The sequence below is a fragment of the Mirounga angustirostris genome, unplaced genomic scaffold (assembly GCF_029215605.1).
Source record: "Mirounga angustirostris isolate CCGP_5_RB_7025 unplaced genomic scaffold, mMirAng1.0.hap1 SCAF_9, whole genome shotgun sequence".
Taxonomy (NCBI): Eukaryota; Metazoa; Chordata; class Mammalia; order Carnivora; family Phocidae; genus Mirounga; species Mirounga angustirostris.
In genome coordinates, this window is record NW_026991717.1 from 26,619,455 (window position 1) to 26,635,833 (window position 16,379).

Consider the following 16,379-nt stretch of genomic DNA (forward strand, 5'->3'; position numbering starts at 1 on the left):
TATATGTACAAAAATAAGGGTTGATATGATGAAGAGATGGAATATGACTGTATAGACGGAAATTATAAAAAATTTTATAAAAGGAATTGATAAAAAGTTGTTTGAAAAAAGAAAGAAGAGGATTTAAAAAAAGAAAAAAAAAAAGGGAGAGATTGTGATCAGGCAGGGGAATAGAAAACACCATATACTAGAGATTTAGGGTATATTTTAATTTGTTAGAAGAAACTATCTCAAAATTTTAAAGAGAGAACAACTTATATATATATGTAAGCCAAAAATACGGGTAACTACTATGAAGGGATAGACTATGACTCTAAAAAAAAAAAAAAAAAAATTTTTTTTTTAAAAAGGGATTGATAAGATGTTGGTTGAAAAAGGGAAAAAGAAAAATTCAAAAAGAAAAAGAAGAAAAAAGACAGTTAAAAAAAATTAACTTTGAAAGACTAAAGAATCATGGTAATAAAGCCATGAATTCTATGTGCAGTATTCCCCTAGCGCTGGAGTTCTGCCATTCTCATTGATTGGTAAACTTGTTCTTGGCTGGCTGTTCTCGCTGATCTTCTGGGGCTGGGCCTGTTGCCGTGGTTTCCAAATGTCTCTGCAGGAGGCGGAATTGCCCCGCCCTTGCCCCCTCCCGGCTATGTAATCTGCTGGGGTTTGCTCTCCGGGGCTTTTGTTCCCTGCGAGCTTTCCGTACAGCTTTGGAGGCAGAGAGTGAAAATGGCGGCCTCCCAATCTCCACCCCAGAGGTGCTGAGAACTCGGGGCCCCGCTTCTCAGTGAGCCTCCAGAGAAAAGCCGTCAGTCAGTCCCATGTCCCCAGTCTCCGGCCGCACTCCGTGCTCACCGGGCCTGTGACCGCGCATTTCTATCTCTGGCACCTGACCCCGGGTAGAGTCTCCAAACCCAGCAGGTCCCTGCGGTGCACTCCCACGCGGCTCCTCCCGGGGGAGGAATGTGAGTCTCCCCGGGATATACCGCTTGTTGGGTCCCTGCTGGAGGAGCAGTGGCCTGACTGTGCCGCGGATCACGGTTTATGTCAACCCGGAGCTGAGAGCCCACGCCTGGGCTCCGCCTCTGCAGCCAGCTTCCCTGCTCCGTTACCTAGAGCTCTGCCACACTCAGGCACCCCCGGTCTTTCTGTGACCCCAAGAGTCCTGAGACCACACTGTCCCGGAGGGTTCCACCCCCTGCTTAGCCACCAGAGTGACGTCCCTAGGCAGAGCAGACTTTTAAAAGTTCCGATGTTGTGCTCCGCGGCTCTATCACTTGCCAGAAGCGGCCGACGGAGGCCCCTCCCCCGCCGTCTATCCTCCCGAATATCACCTCGGATTCACTTCTCCGCATGTCCTACCTTCCAGAGAGTGGTTGCTTTTCTGTTCAGAGAGTTGTTGCTATTCCTTTCTTCGATCTCCTGTTGGGTTTGTAGGTGTTCAGAATGGTTTGATCCCTATCCAGCTGAATTCCTGAGATGAGACGAAATCCAGGTCTCCTACTCCTCTGCCATCTTGCTCCGCCCCCCTCCTTATTTAATCTTTTAAAATTATGCAAATGATAAATATCACTGTAGGAAAATAATAAAGAATATAAGATTGACTTGTACCCAACAAAAAATAATACTGTTATCATTTTAGGGTATACCATTGATTTTTTTCAAGGGTCACTTTCAATATACAAGTTACTCTGGGAGAATGAGAGTTTGTAATTGGCTTCATAATAAACTAAATGATACATTATTAACATATTTCCAAAAATTAATAAACTTCAAAATCATTATTGGTGCCTAAATAGCAATTCTTATACAATAATCTATTTAACTTATTTCCTATGATTAGTTATACAATAATTTCCAATTTTTACCCATAACAAAACTATGAGGTAGGAGCTTCTAAAACATCACTTTCATCTTGTCTACTTGTTTCCTTCGGATGAGGTTTTAACAATGGAACTGTCAGTTCAAATGGCAAGCCTCTTGTTGAGGTTCCCAGAAAGTATTGATTCTGTGCCCCAGAAAGCAGCTGACAGCTCTCTCCCTCAAGCATTAAGTGAGTGTGTCTTTTCTTCACATTTGAACCAAAGATATTACGTTTTGTTTTTTTTTTTTTTTTTACTGATGATTGATAATTCTCTTAAGTAAACAGACTGCAGTAACATTATAGTCACTGGCTAAGTTCCATCAGTTTTTTTTTAATTCTCTTTGATTTTTCTCTTGGTCTTCTGTTATCCTTTCTTCAGGTCGCTTCTTCAACCCCTTCATTTTCCTGATTTGTAGTTTGCTTAGGTCTTGCTTCTGCATATGAATCCTTCCATAAGTTGTACCAAAAGTATCATGGGAGACATTTTTCTTCTTCTTTGGCTTTAGCGCTTTTGGCATTTTCATAGATAATTTATAAAGATCATATGATGCCAGATGTGTCCTCCTCAGAACCAGATCCAATGAGGGCCCCCATCTCTTCCAATTCAATCCTTGGTGTTCTACAACCAGAATTCTCCAACAGCAACTTACAGCTTCGAAAGTAAATCTTCCCATTCAATGCAGTGAAGTGCAGAACATTCTCTAAACCAGCCAGGCAGATATTTGGTACTGTGGCCTCTGAAGAAATCAGTAAGAAGACTTTTTAGCCTTCTGTAGTCTTCTGTTACAACAAAATCATCACCAGCAAATATTAACACGGGTTTTGTGCCCTCGGGACATTTACTATTCTTAATATCTTTTAGAGAGACAAACTTCTCGATACCCAATTCAATCATATCCAGCACATGGTAGTCAAACATAAGACCTATTACTAGATTATTTGGCCACTTCTTATTATGGAAGCCAAACATAAATAAAGAACAATCTGACTTCTTTGAAAAGAATTCCAATGATGTCTGATCCTCAAATGGTCTTGTAATGTTTTTCTTTTTATACAGAACTCGATATGGTTTTTTCAGTGCATACACATTTTAAGTACTTGTGCCACCATTGAATTTGCATTTCCCCCTTACAAAGTATAGCATTTTTAGTATTTTCACTGAGTTTCGGTTCTCTATTCTCAAGGAATCTCTTAGCTCTTTTCGTTTTGGGCTTTACAACTCGATCCAAAGCGTCCATGGCTACCGCAACACGAATCCCGGGAAACAAGAGATTACATTTTTTGTCAGTGTATATTCTATATATCGCTATATGCAATACATGGATTTTAATTGTAGTTTTAACTTGTTTTGTTATTACATTTGTTATTTATTTATTTCACTTGATTATTATTACATGTTTATTACATACATATTTATCCATATGCTTATACTCTTCTTTATTCTCCTTTTGTGAATTGCTATTCATTTGTTCATTTTTCTATAGATATTTTTGTATTTTTCTTAATGATTTTTAAGAAACTTTCAAGACAAATCTTTGCCAAATAGTTTATGGGACTGGTGATTAATACTTATTAAGTGCTTCCTGTATGCCTGGCACTGAGATAATTGTTCTCTATATAGTGTCTCACCTCACATAAACCCTCTAATAATGTGTAAGGGGGGTGTATTTATAACATTCATAGTATGTGTGAGGAAATTAATGTTTAAAGTGGTGAATGCTGCTGGAGCAACTACTGAGTACCCAAATCTGTCCTTCTAGTTATTGAATTACATCTTTGTCTTTGACACTCAGTACCTTAAATACTTATCTATGCTATTGTCATGCTATTTGGAGAAAAGTAAATTTTTAACATTGATGAAAAGTAAAATACACCATGAATTTTTGTATATATGGTGTATTTTGTCATATATGGTTATATATACATTTTTTTCACTAAGGAGTGGTCACAACTAATGAGTGAAATATATGTAATATGTATGTTTATATATTTTTTCACTAATATATGGTTATATATATATTCTTTTTTTTTGGTTATATATATATTCTAACTAATAGTATTACTATTATAATATTTTATTATATATAATATATACAATGATATATATTATACATATTAATTATTAATATATAATATATATCATATATATTATATATGTATATATGTATATATTATGTATAATATAAATATATTATATTTATATAATATAATATAATAATATATACATTATTTATATATTATGTAATATATAAATAAATGTATATTTATATTTATATATAAATATAAGATAAATTATATAAATATATAATATATAATAAAATAATATATTATTATATATAATAAAATAATATATACAATATATAATACATATTATATATCATATATATCATATATTTGTATTTATATATCATATATTTTAATTATATAATATATAATACACATATAATAATATAATATATAAATATATAAGTATACATATTATATATAAATATATATAAATATATAAATATATATAAAATATATATGAATAAATAAAATATATAAATATATATAAATTAAGTGAATTAGTTATTATTATAATTAATTCACTTAATTAACTATAATTATATAAATAATATAATTAAATATAATTATATAAATAATATAATTTAATTAATTAAATGATATAATTTAATTAATTAAATAAAATAATATAAATAATATCAAAATATATAAATAATATAATTATATTATATATTTATATGTATACTATATATTATATTTATATTTATATTATAAATATATATATATTTTTATTTATTTATATATTATATATTATATATTATATAATTATATCACATATATCATATTTATATTTATATATTTATATTATATATGTTAAATATATAATATATGTAATATATATAATAATAATATAATATATATTATATATAATATATAATATATAAATATATTTATATATAATGTATATATAAATATATAAAATATGTGTAAATATATATATAAATATAAATAAATATGAATATATATAATGTATATAAAATATATATAAATAAACAAAATATATAAATATATATAAATTAAGTGAATTAGTTAATTAAGTGAATTGGTTATTATAAATATAATATTATATTTATATCAATATTTATATATATCAATATTATTATAATATTATTATAAATATAATAATAACCAATTCACTTAATTAACTATAATTATATAAATAATATATTAAATATAATTATATAAATAATATAATTTAATTAAATAAAAAAATATAAATAATATATAAATAATATATATTATATTTATATATTTATATATTTATATTATATATAATATATACTATATATTATATATCATATATTTATATTTATATCAAATATATATTAATATATAATATATAATATATATGTAATAATAATATAATATACATTATATATAAATATATTTATATATAATATATAAATATATATATAAATATATATAAAGATAAATAAATATATATAAATATAAATATATAATATATATAAAATATATATATAAATAAATAAAATGTATAAATATATATAAATTAAGTGAATTAATTAATTAAGTGAATTAACTATAATTATATGAATAATATAAATTAAATATAATTATATAAATAATATTATTTAATTGATTAAATAAAATAATATAAATAATATATATAAATAATATAATAATTATATTATTATATATTATAATAATTTATAATAATATATAATATATATTATATATTATATAATCAAATATAATAAATAATATATATTAAATATATAATATATGTATTATATATATTTATATATAAATTTTATATATTTGATTATATAATATATAAATATAAATTTATATTTATAAACAATATATAATCTTATATATAAATATATAATATATTTATATATAGTAATATATATACTATATATGTATATATGTATATATGTATATATACATTTATTTATATAATATATAATATATAATATATATAAAATATATAATATGTTATATATTATATATAATATATAATATAATAAAGATATATTATATATAGTATAGATAAATATATATAAATATTTATATTTATATAGATAAACATATAATTATAAATATATAAATATAAATATATAAAATATATATAATATACAATAATATATAATAATAATTACATATAACATAAAGTATACAATTATATCATTGATATATTATATCATATTATATATTATTAATATTATAATTATATTATAAATTATTATAATTTATATGAATTATTTATAATTTATATTATTATAAATTATTATAATATATAATAATATAATTATAATTATAATATATAATGTATATCATATATATCATATATAATTATAATTTTAATAATTACTAATTCACTTAATTAACTAATTCACTTATTAGTTTTGACCATTCTGCTTCTTAGTCTATCATTTTTATTATTTTTTTAATTTGGATAATTGTATGCCTTATTTCTAAGATCACTATCTAAAAATAAGCAATAAATAGATAACTTGGAAATGCATCATCTGCAACATATTCTTGTAAAATAGGTTTTGTTTCCTCATTTATTTCTCTAATGGTATTAATATAGTGTGTACCTAAAGTAAATAATAGAGCAATAAAAATAAAGATCAATGATAAAGATCTCTCAGAATAAATATGATATAGGAAATTTGATGACAAATTTAAGTATCTTGGTGAAAATACAACATATACAGGCATATATGTATATATATATAGCCAACATAATCTTTGCAAACACACACAGACCTGTGATAGAAATTGACTGTGTATTATGCTTAAGGAATTTTCAAGAAATTTTTAAAAGTAGAAATCAATATGCTGTAAGCAATGTAATAAAATTCCAAATTAATAACTAAAGGATAGCCAAAATATCTCTTAACTAAATATTAAATCACTAAGAAAAATTATAGCCAAAATAATCATATATTTAGAAATAAGAGAATATTATAAAATTATCCCCCCCAAAACTCCCACTTATATAAAATTTCTATCTTAAATCACTTTATCAGAATATAAAAAAGATTAAAATTTGGGAGCTAAATTTTCAAGTGAGTAAATTTTTATTTTATTTTATTTTTAAGATTTTATTTTATTTTATTTATTTGACAGAGAGATAGAGAGCACAAGTAGGCAGAGAAGCAGGCAGAGGGAGAGGGAGAAGCAGGCTCCCCGCAGAGCAGGGAGCCCAATGCAGGACTCAATCCCAGGACCCCGGGATCATGACCTGAGCCAAAGGCAGCCGCTTAACTGACTGAGCCATCCAGGCACCCTCAAGTGAGTAAATTTTTAAAGAGAACAACAAAATTAAACTAAATGAGTTAGAAGGAAGGAAAGAAGGAAAAGAGAAGGAAAGTGGTTACATTAAAAATCAACATGAACACTACATCAAAAACTAATGATGTAATGTATGGTGATTAACATCACATAATAAATAATAAAAAATTAACCACCAAAAAAAAGTCCACATGAAAAGATATTTCTTAACATTAAAAAGTGTAATAAAAAGCAATGTCGTTAACATAACTATGAAAACTGTAAAATCCTTGGACTAAGCCTAACCACAGTGTTTAAACTTAGTGAGAATGTGTCTATTGCTTCATTATTAACTGTAATGTTAGTAGAAATGTATGATCCATTATCTACTTTAGGGAGCTATCTCCTATTACCAGATTGCTACATTTCTTTAACTGAGCTAGTATTAAATTTTACCAAATTCATTATCTGTTGATATAGAGATATTTTACTTTTTTCTTTAAATTCAGTTTTTATTGAGGTATAATTTACACACAATAAAATACCACATTATGAATTTTACATTATATTTTTTTTTTTTAGAGAGAGAGTGAGTTGGGGGGACAGGCAGAGGGAGAGAGAGAATCTTAAGTAGGCTCCATGCCTAGCACTGGGCCTGATGTGGGCTCAGTGTGGGGGCTGGATCCCACCACTCTGAGATCATGACCTGAACTGAAATCAAGAGTTGGATGCTTAAACGACTAAGCCAACCAGGGGCCCCTGAATTTTACATTTTTGAGCTCTAGCTTTGTTATATTCTAGTAAAGATTGATGTACTTTGTTCTGGCTGGCTTCCATGGTTGTACATGACACTTTCAAGACTTGCTTTTAAGCTTTTATAATGGTGGATCTAGGGTGGATTTTCCTCTAGGTCTAGTTTAGCCCTATAATTAAGACATTATCTTTCTAAAGTCTCCTGAATATCTCACGTATTTAAGGAGTTTTCTTCACTGTGGATATTGGGAATTCAAAAGATTCCTGGCTGTGTGTAATCTCTTAGAATTGTTTGAGTCTTTTCTGCACATTTTTCTTTGCCTGGCCATATAGAGTTTTACTTGAGGCATATGTAGAATGATTTTGAGCCAAAGATTCAAATGTACCTTGAACCAAAGACTCAAATGTACAAAAATGTACCACATCTCTGAACCTCTTTTTCTGTGTACCTGCTTCTGCTCTGAGACTCTTGTCTCCAAGTTATGGTAACCTTAGCTTCTCAGAACTCTGTTTCTTGCTCTTCAACTCAGCCAGCCTGACAGACTCTCTTTGGATTATCTTTTTTTGCACCAAGGTCTGGAAATTACTCCAGGTGGATATTTGGGTGATCATAAGGGATACCTCATTGGCTTTTCCTCTCTGAGTGATCTCAGTTCTGAGCCCACTAAAGTCTCTAGGTAGAATGTACTAATAAATTGCTGCTCAACACAACCCTGGATGCCGCTGTGTGGGATACACTTTCCCCATTGTTCCTTTACATTTCCTGAGATGATCCAGACCATGTAATGTAGGGAGACTTGCTGTGGGGACCATAAAACACCTTACATTTTTGTGACTATTTTCTTAATGCTCTTAAATATATGACCTACATAAAACTCTTATTTTTAGATTTTTCAGGTGCAAAATTTACAGATGGACTGGAAGTGGGAAAAAGTCAGATAGGAAAAATTAGAATAATCACAAATCTTTTTTTTTTAATAATCTTGACAATACACAAACTTTCAAATTAGGACTAAGCAGGTACTTCTAGGATAAAATACACATCTCTAGGGTTGAGATCAGACATTCACCCAAATCTTGTCATGGTGTGTCAGACACACACAAGCCATAAATGGAGCTGTGGCTACTATATGATATTAATAGATAAGCACCAATAATAAAGATAAATAAATCAGAAGCTACTTGATGCTCTCCATTTCATTTAATAAGAAAAGAGTGGTAGAGTGTGACACTGTGCTTCTCATCTTCATGGACATTTACAAGTGGACTTGATAAATACAGGATACCCTGCACTGGATTCTGCCAGTGGTTAAAGGAACACAAATATTGGTGACACATTCGTGGCATCTCACAGGGCTATTGCTGCCAAGCATGGATGATGTGAGGAACACTGCACAAGAGAAGTTTGAACACAAACTTCCCTTGGAACTCTCAGGTAGTATTTATAACTACCACCCATACCTTTATTTGTCTCCTGAAGTAGGATTGATTGCAAAATCCAATATCAGATTTTGACTCATCCTATCTAAACAATGTAATCTAAAGTCATATTATACTTCATTTCTGCTCTAAGTAAAATTAGATTGAATTGCATCACAATAGAGAGGAAATTCAACCTTACGTTTTTTGGTGTTGTATAGCAGATACAAATATAACTGCAAAGCCAACGACATATTGCATTGAACGTGAGGTTTTGAAGGCAAAGAAACTATCTCAGTATAAGCTCAGGATATATTTGGATTTACTCCTGGGAAACTACACTAATTCTCCAAATATTCCACTTCGGTTTGAAGCTGCTCATTAACCATTCTGCTTACAGGGTTTAGTTAAGCTCCTCTGAAATTGGATATTGTCCTGCAGGGGTGGGGGTGGGGGCTAATTCAATGATCATGTCCTATGGAACGTGGCACACACTGGTTTCTCTGCCTGTTGTCACTTTCATTCCAAGGACTGACCTTGGGCTACTTTTGCAATGACACTCTTGTAGTTACAGTGCCTTTGGATTTCCTGGTATCCAGTTTTCTTCTTGTCTATATTAATAGTTTCCACAGGAAGTCAGCAAGATGCTCCACTTCAGGGAGGAGGATTAGAGGACTAGAGAATTTTTTTAAAAGATTTATTTATTTGAGAGAGACAGAGCATGAGAGGGAGGGGCAGAGGGAGAGAAAGAATCTCAAGGAGACTCCCCGCTGAGTTTGGAGCCTGATTCAGGGCTCTCCATCTCACAACCCTGAGATCGTGACCTAAGCCGAAATCAAGGGTCGGTCACTTAACCAACTGAGCCACCCAGGCACCCCAGGACTAGAGGATTTTTTGACCTTAAAAAAAATTTCATCTGTATTAATGTATTTTATAAAGAATGAAATGTATGTAGGCTTTATTTCATTATTTTACTGTTAATATGTGTGATCAAAAATGCTTAGTGACTGTTCTACCAAATGCTATCCTTGATGCACATTTCCCTAACTTAGCATGATGGTTGTATAGTGGCCCTTGACAGTCCATGGAAACTCTCATTTTTGAATCTCTGTTTGGTAATCTAACGCTGGGCAGGTTCTGTGCTGATAGAATGTGCTGGGTGATGAGCAGCTTTCCTGGGGATCAGGGAAATAGCTGAGTGGTGAGTTTCAGGGACAAGGGAAGATGTGCACTGACACTTGTCACTAACTAGCAAAACCCAGCTACTGTGAGAAAATGCTTCAGGGAACATGAGAATTGACACCAACAGCAGTATCAGAAAGGAAAACAGCTCTCAGCAAGTTAGAGGCCAGAATCGTTCAACAGGGCACTACTGTGGTCTGGAATCAAGCCGGGGAATATTAAAATTCTGCAAGCATAAATAACAAGATTTGGGAGAAACTTTCCCTTATTTAGCACTTTCTGCTTTGTTTTCAAAGTAATTCTATCAATGAATTGTGTGTGATGATATTGAAGAAGAATTTACTCTTTCTTTAATCTTTCATATACAATCACATGAAAAAATAACAAAGAACATAAACATTTTAACTGGAAAGAACATACATTTAATATATCACTCAAATAAGGAAGGGAGTTACCAATGAATGCATGTTTTTTACTTGATGTCTTAAAAATATCTCAATTTAACTGGTACAAATTGGGTAACATTTATCCACCTTCCAAATCAATAAAAAGGTATTTTTATTCCCAGACCCATAAATCATTCAGTAAAATACTTTTTAGGGTCCAAAATATAACCCAAATTTCCACTGTCAGCTATGACTGACTAGCTTTCAAGAGACCAATCCTCCTACTTAGAACAAGCCGAAAAAAAAGGGATAAAAATAGAAAAAATATATATGAGAGGGTACTAGAGAGCAATTAAGGTAGGCAGGATTTGAAAGGCCAAAATCCTGGAAAGAGGGCAAATTCATTGAGAGAAACATGACCTTCTAAGCTATGTTTGTTCTGTTCCATCTGTCAGCCTTTTAGTGTGCTCTCCCAGACTTCCAACTACCGGTATGTGCATCTCCAAGTCTGATGTCCTGTTTTAGTCTGGAACCTCAGAATGCTGCTCTAAGTGGTGACAAGCTATACACAGGAGGGAGGGATTGTTATTGACATTGCCTCCGTTCCAAAGTAGTCCTTGGGAGTTAGTATAAAAAGATTCGAGATCTCTCAACTATTGAATATGATAACTCTGAGATAATGTGTTTTGCACCACTTTCCACAGTATCTCTGAAGAATTCAGCCCCAATTGTCTACTGTGGCAGCTGACTAAATTGGTTGACTTTTATTAGCTATTTTCCCTTCTCTATATAAATTTCCCATGCCACTACCATGGCATGCAATGTCGTTAACATTGCACCGCCCAAATAAATAACTTTTACTCTAATACTTATCTCATGGTCTGCTTCTAAAGCAGCCTAACTGATGATTTATAAGCTGTGTGTGGGCTGAGTCTGTGAAGTTGAACAGAAGTTGCTAAGAGACAAAGAAACCAAAAGAGCTTTCAGACATCTCACAGGGCTAATGAGATAAAAACTGAGTTCAGAGCTATCAAAGGGTGAGGACCTGAGAGGTCAAAATCCTGGGGAAAAAAGAGAAGCATAGATAAGAATATGCTAAGACATTTGCCAATTCCCAAGCAATGTTGTAGAGGCAAGAGGCAGAGAGGCTGAGCAGGAGGCAGGTAATAGCAGGTTGGAAAGCTAAGGAGAGCTACCAACACTCTCCCTATTCTGAGGAGACAACAATTGGAGTTCAGGTCAGCCAAAGTGGAGAGACCCAGGTAAATATACTCGACTTTCATTTGTGATCCTTAAGAACTGCAAACTAAGAGAAAGGATGAACCAGAAATAAAGCAAAGACATGATGAAACTCAGCTCCATGCCTGCCTGCATTAAAAAGATCTGTTCCTACTGTAATTACTTGCAGAAAGCTGAAGAATATCTTTTCTGGTGGAAGAAATATCAAATTGAGCACTTGCAACATTTAATATGCAATGTCAGCAAGAAACTTCATCTAAACCTGTGTTGTCCAATGTGTCAGTCATAAAACACATGTGTCTATTTACATTTAAATTTATTAAAAGTTTATAAAATAAAGGATCAATTCTTTAGTCACACTAGTCATATTCCATAGTGCTCAAAAACTGCAGGTGGCTAGTAGCTATGGTTTTGGACAACATACATATAAACATTTCTATCTTCATGGAAAGTTCTATTGAACAGTACTGATCTAGAACTTTTATGTTTTAAAACATCTGTCTAACACTGAATCAAATGTAAAAGGACACCAAGATCTAGAACCAATAAAAAACAAATAATAAAAATAAAATAATTATGATTCAGATAGTGGAGTTATCAGATGCAGACTTTAACAAAACTTTGATTAATATGCTTAAGAAATAGATCAAAGATGGAGAAATACTTCATAGAATCAATATCTATATAAGAGAATTAAATAAAAATTCCACAAGTGAAAAGTACAATGACACAGTAAAAGTGGGTCAAACAGCAGATGAGATTTAGCTGAAGAGAGGAATTATTACCTGAAGATATATTATTTGGAAAAAAACAGATTGAAGCATGGAAAGGAAAAAAAAAAGTATGGGAAAAACAGAATAAAAGAATAAAGGGCATAATATAACAGTAAAAAGATATAACAATTATAATTAAGGATACAGAAGGGGACAACAGATATAATGGTATGGAAACAATATCTGTAGAGATAATGGCTGAGACATTTCTAAAACTGGTAAAAAGCCACAGATTCACAAAAACTGTGAAACCAAATCAAGACAAAAAGAAAAATGCACTTAAATACATCATAGTAAAACTTTGGACATAAGAATCAAAGAAAAAAATCATAAACACTTGTCTGAAAATGTAAAAATTAACTCCAAAGAGCAGAAATAAGACTGACAATAGACTTCTGAATAGAAACAGGAAAACAAAGAAGACAATAAATAAAGTGAAGAAAGCAAGTAGCTGCCAACAAAGAATTCTACAGTCTCTGAAAACATTCTTCACTTTTGAAAAAAAATAAAGATTTATCAGACAAAAAACTTAGAGAAATTTTTGCCAGCACACTTACACTAAGAGATATATTAAAAAGAGTCCTTCCTGGACACGGAATCTAAACGTTGAGAGAAACATGGTATTGTAGAAAGAAACAAAGAGCTACATTAGTGATAAGTATGAAAATAAATCTGAATTACCATTGAATGTATAAAATATACTAATCTAATAATAACAACTTGTAAGAGTATAAAATGTATATTTGCATCTAAATTAATGATAGCAATAATTGTCTTGGAAGTGAAAAATGATTCATGTTAGACACTAATAAAATGTCTATTATAATTTCTATGGTAATCAATAAATGAATAATATAGCTAAAATCCTATTAGATCATTAACATCAAAAACTGAGATAAAGATAAATCTCACAACACAGGAAACGATTAACAAAATGGCAAGGCAACATACTGAATGGGAGAATTATTTGCAAATGATATATCCAATAAAGACTTAATATTCAAAATATATAAAGAAGTTATACAATTCAACACCAAAAAAACACAAATCATCTGGTTAAAAATGGAACCGAGTAAACATTTTTCCAAAAAAGACATACAAATGTCCAACAGACACACGAAAAGATGCTCAACATCACTTATCATCAGGGAAATGCAAATCATAACCACAATGAGATATAACCTCACTAGAATCAAAAAAACAAGAAATAACATTCTTGGTGAGGCTGTGGAGAAAAAGAAACCCTCCTGCACTGTTGGTGGAAATTTAAATTATACTGAAAACAGTATAAAGATTCATCAAAAATTTTAAAATAGAATTACCATATGATCCAGTAATTCCACTACTAGGTATCTACACACAAAAAAGGAATACACTAATTCAAAAAGATATTGCACCCTTATGTTTATTTCAATATTATTTACAATAGCCAAACAACCCAAGTGTCCATCCATAAATGAATGGATAAAGAAGATGTGGTATGTATATAATAGAATATTACCCATCCATAAATGACAATGAGATCTTGTCATGTGCAACAACATGGATGGACCTAGAGGGTATAATGCTAAGTGAAATAAGTCAGTCAGAGAGAGGCAAATACCAAATGATTTCACACATATGAGGAATTTAAGAAACAAAACAAAGAAGAGAAAAACAAAAACAAGACTCAAATATAGAGAACAAACTGGTGGTTGCCAGAGGGGAGGTGGGTGGGAGGATAGATGAAATAGATAAAAGGGATGAAGAGTATCCTTATCACCATGAACACAGAGTAGTGTATATAATTGTTGAATCCTTATATTGTACACCTGAAACTAATATAACACTGTATATTAATTATACTTTAAGAAAGATAAATCTAACAAATATGTACAAGATTTGAATGAGGAAAACCACAAAACTACAACTCTGATGGAAGAATTAAAGAAGACCTATATAAATAGAGAGATATTCCATGTGCATAAATAGGAAAACTTAATACTATCAAGATGTCAATTCTTCCCAACTTGCTCTATAGATTCAATGCAATCCCAATCAAAATCCCAGAAAAATATTTGTATCTACTGAAAAAATGTATTCTAAACTTTATATAGAAAGGCAGAAGACCCAAAATAGCCAACACACTATTGAAGGAGAACAAAATCAGAGGACTGACGTTACCCAGATTCAAGACTTACTATAAAGCTATAGTAACCAAGACCATGGTTTTGGTGAAAGAATAGACAAATACATCTATGGTACAAAATAGAGAGTGTAGAAATAGATCCACATAAATATAGCTAACTGATCTTGGACAAAAGAGCAAAGGCAATTCAATGAAGGAAGAATAACCTTTTCAACAAATAATGCCAAAACAACCGGGCATTCACATGGAAAAATCAACCAACAAAGATTTTACACCTTTCACAAAAATTAACTCAAAATGGATATCATAGAGTTAAATGTAAAATGCAAATCTATAAAACTCTTAGAAAATAACATAGGAGGAAATTTAGGTGACCTTGTGTTTAGTGTTGAACTTTTAGATACAATACAAAAAGCATAATCCATGGGAGAAAAAAATTGATAAGTTGGATTGATTAAAATAAATAACTTCTGCCCTGCATAAAACACTGCTAAGAAAATGAAAAGACAAGCCACAGACTGGTAAAACACATATCTAATAAAGTACTGGTATCTAATTATACAAAGAACTCTTACAATTCAACAATAACAATCCAATTAAAACATGAACAAAATACATGAACAGACACCTAACCAAAGAAGATATGCAGATGGCTAATAAGCATATGGGAAGATGCTCAACATCATATGTCATGAAGGAATTGATAACAACTATTGTTGTTAATTTAAACAACAATGAGACACCATTATATATCTATTAGAATGGATAAAATCCAAAGCATGGACAACACCAAATGCTAGAAAGGATATGGATCAACAGGAATTCTCACTTGTTGCTTGTTGGAATGCAAAATGATACAGCCACTTTAGAAGAGAGTTTCGTGGTTTCTCACAAAACTAAACATACTCTTACATTATGATCCGACAGTACCATTTCTTGGTATTTACTCAAATGAATTGAAAACTTAAGTCCACACAAAAACCTGTGCATGAATATTTACAGTAGCTTTATCATAATTGCCAAGATTTGGAAGCAGCCAAGATGTCCTTAAATAAGTAAATATATAAATAAACTGTGGGGGTGCCTGGGTGGCTCAGTCTGTTAAACATCTGCCTTCAGCTCAGGTCATGATCCAGGGGTCCTGGAATTGAGCCTCAAGTTGGGCTCCCTGCTCAGCAGGGAGTCTGTTTCTCCCTCTGTCCCTCCCCCTGCTCCTGCTCTTTCTCTCTCAAATAAATAAAATCTTTAATGAGTAAATAAACTGTGGTACACCAATACAATGGAATATTATTCAGTTATAAAAAGGAATGAGCTATCAAGCCACAAAAATACATGGA

At 31.1% G+C, this 16,379-nt stretch overlaps 1 pseudogene; it reads right to left on the reverse strand.

The window, feature by feature from the left end:
• Positions 1–2,175: 2,175 nt before the first annotated feature.
• On the reverse strand, positions 2,176–3,093 carry LOC123842376 (ribosome production factor 2 homolog; annotated as a pseudogene).
• Between the last annotated feature and the right edge of the window lie 13,286 nt (positions 3,094–16,379).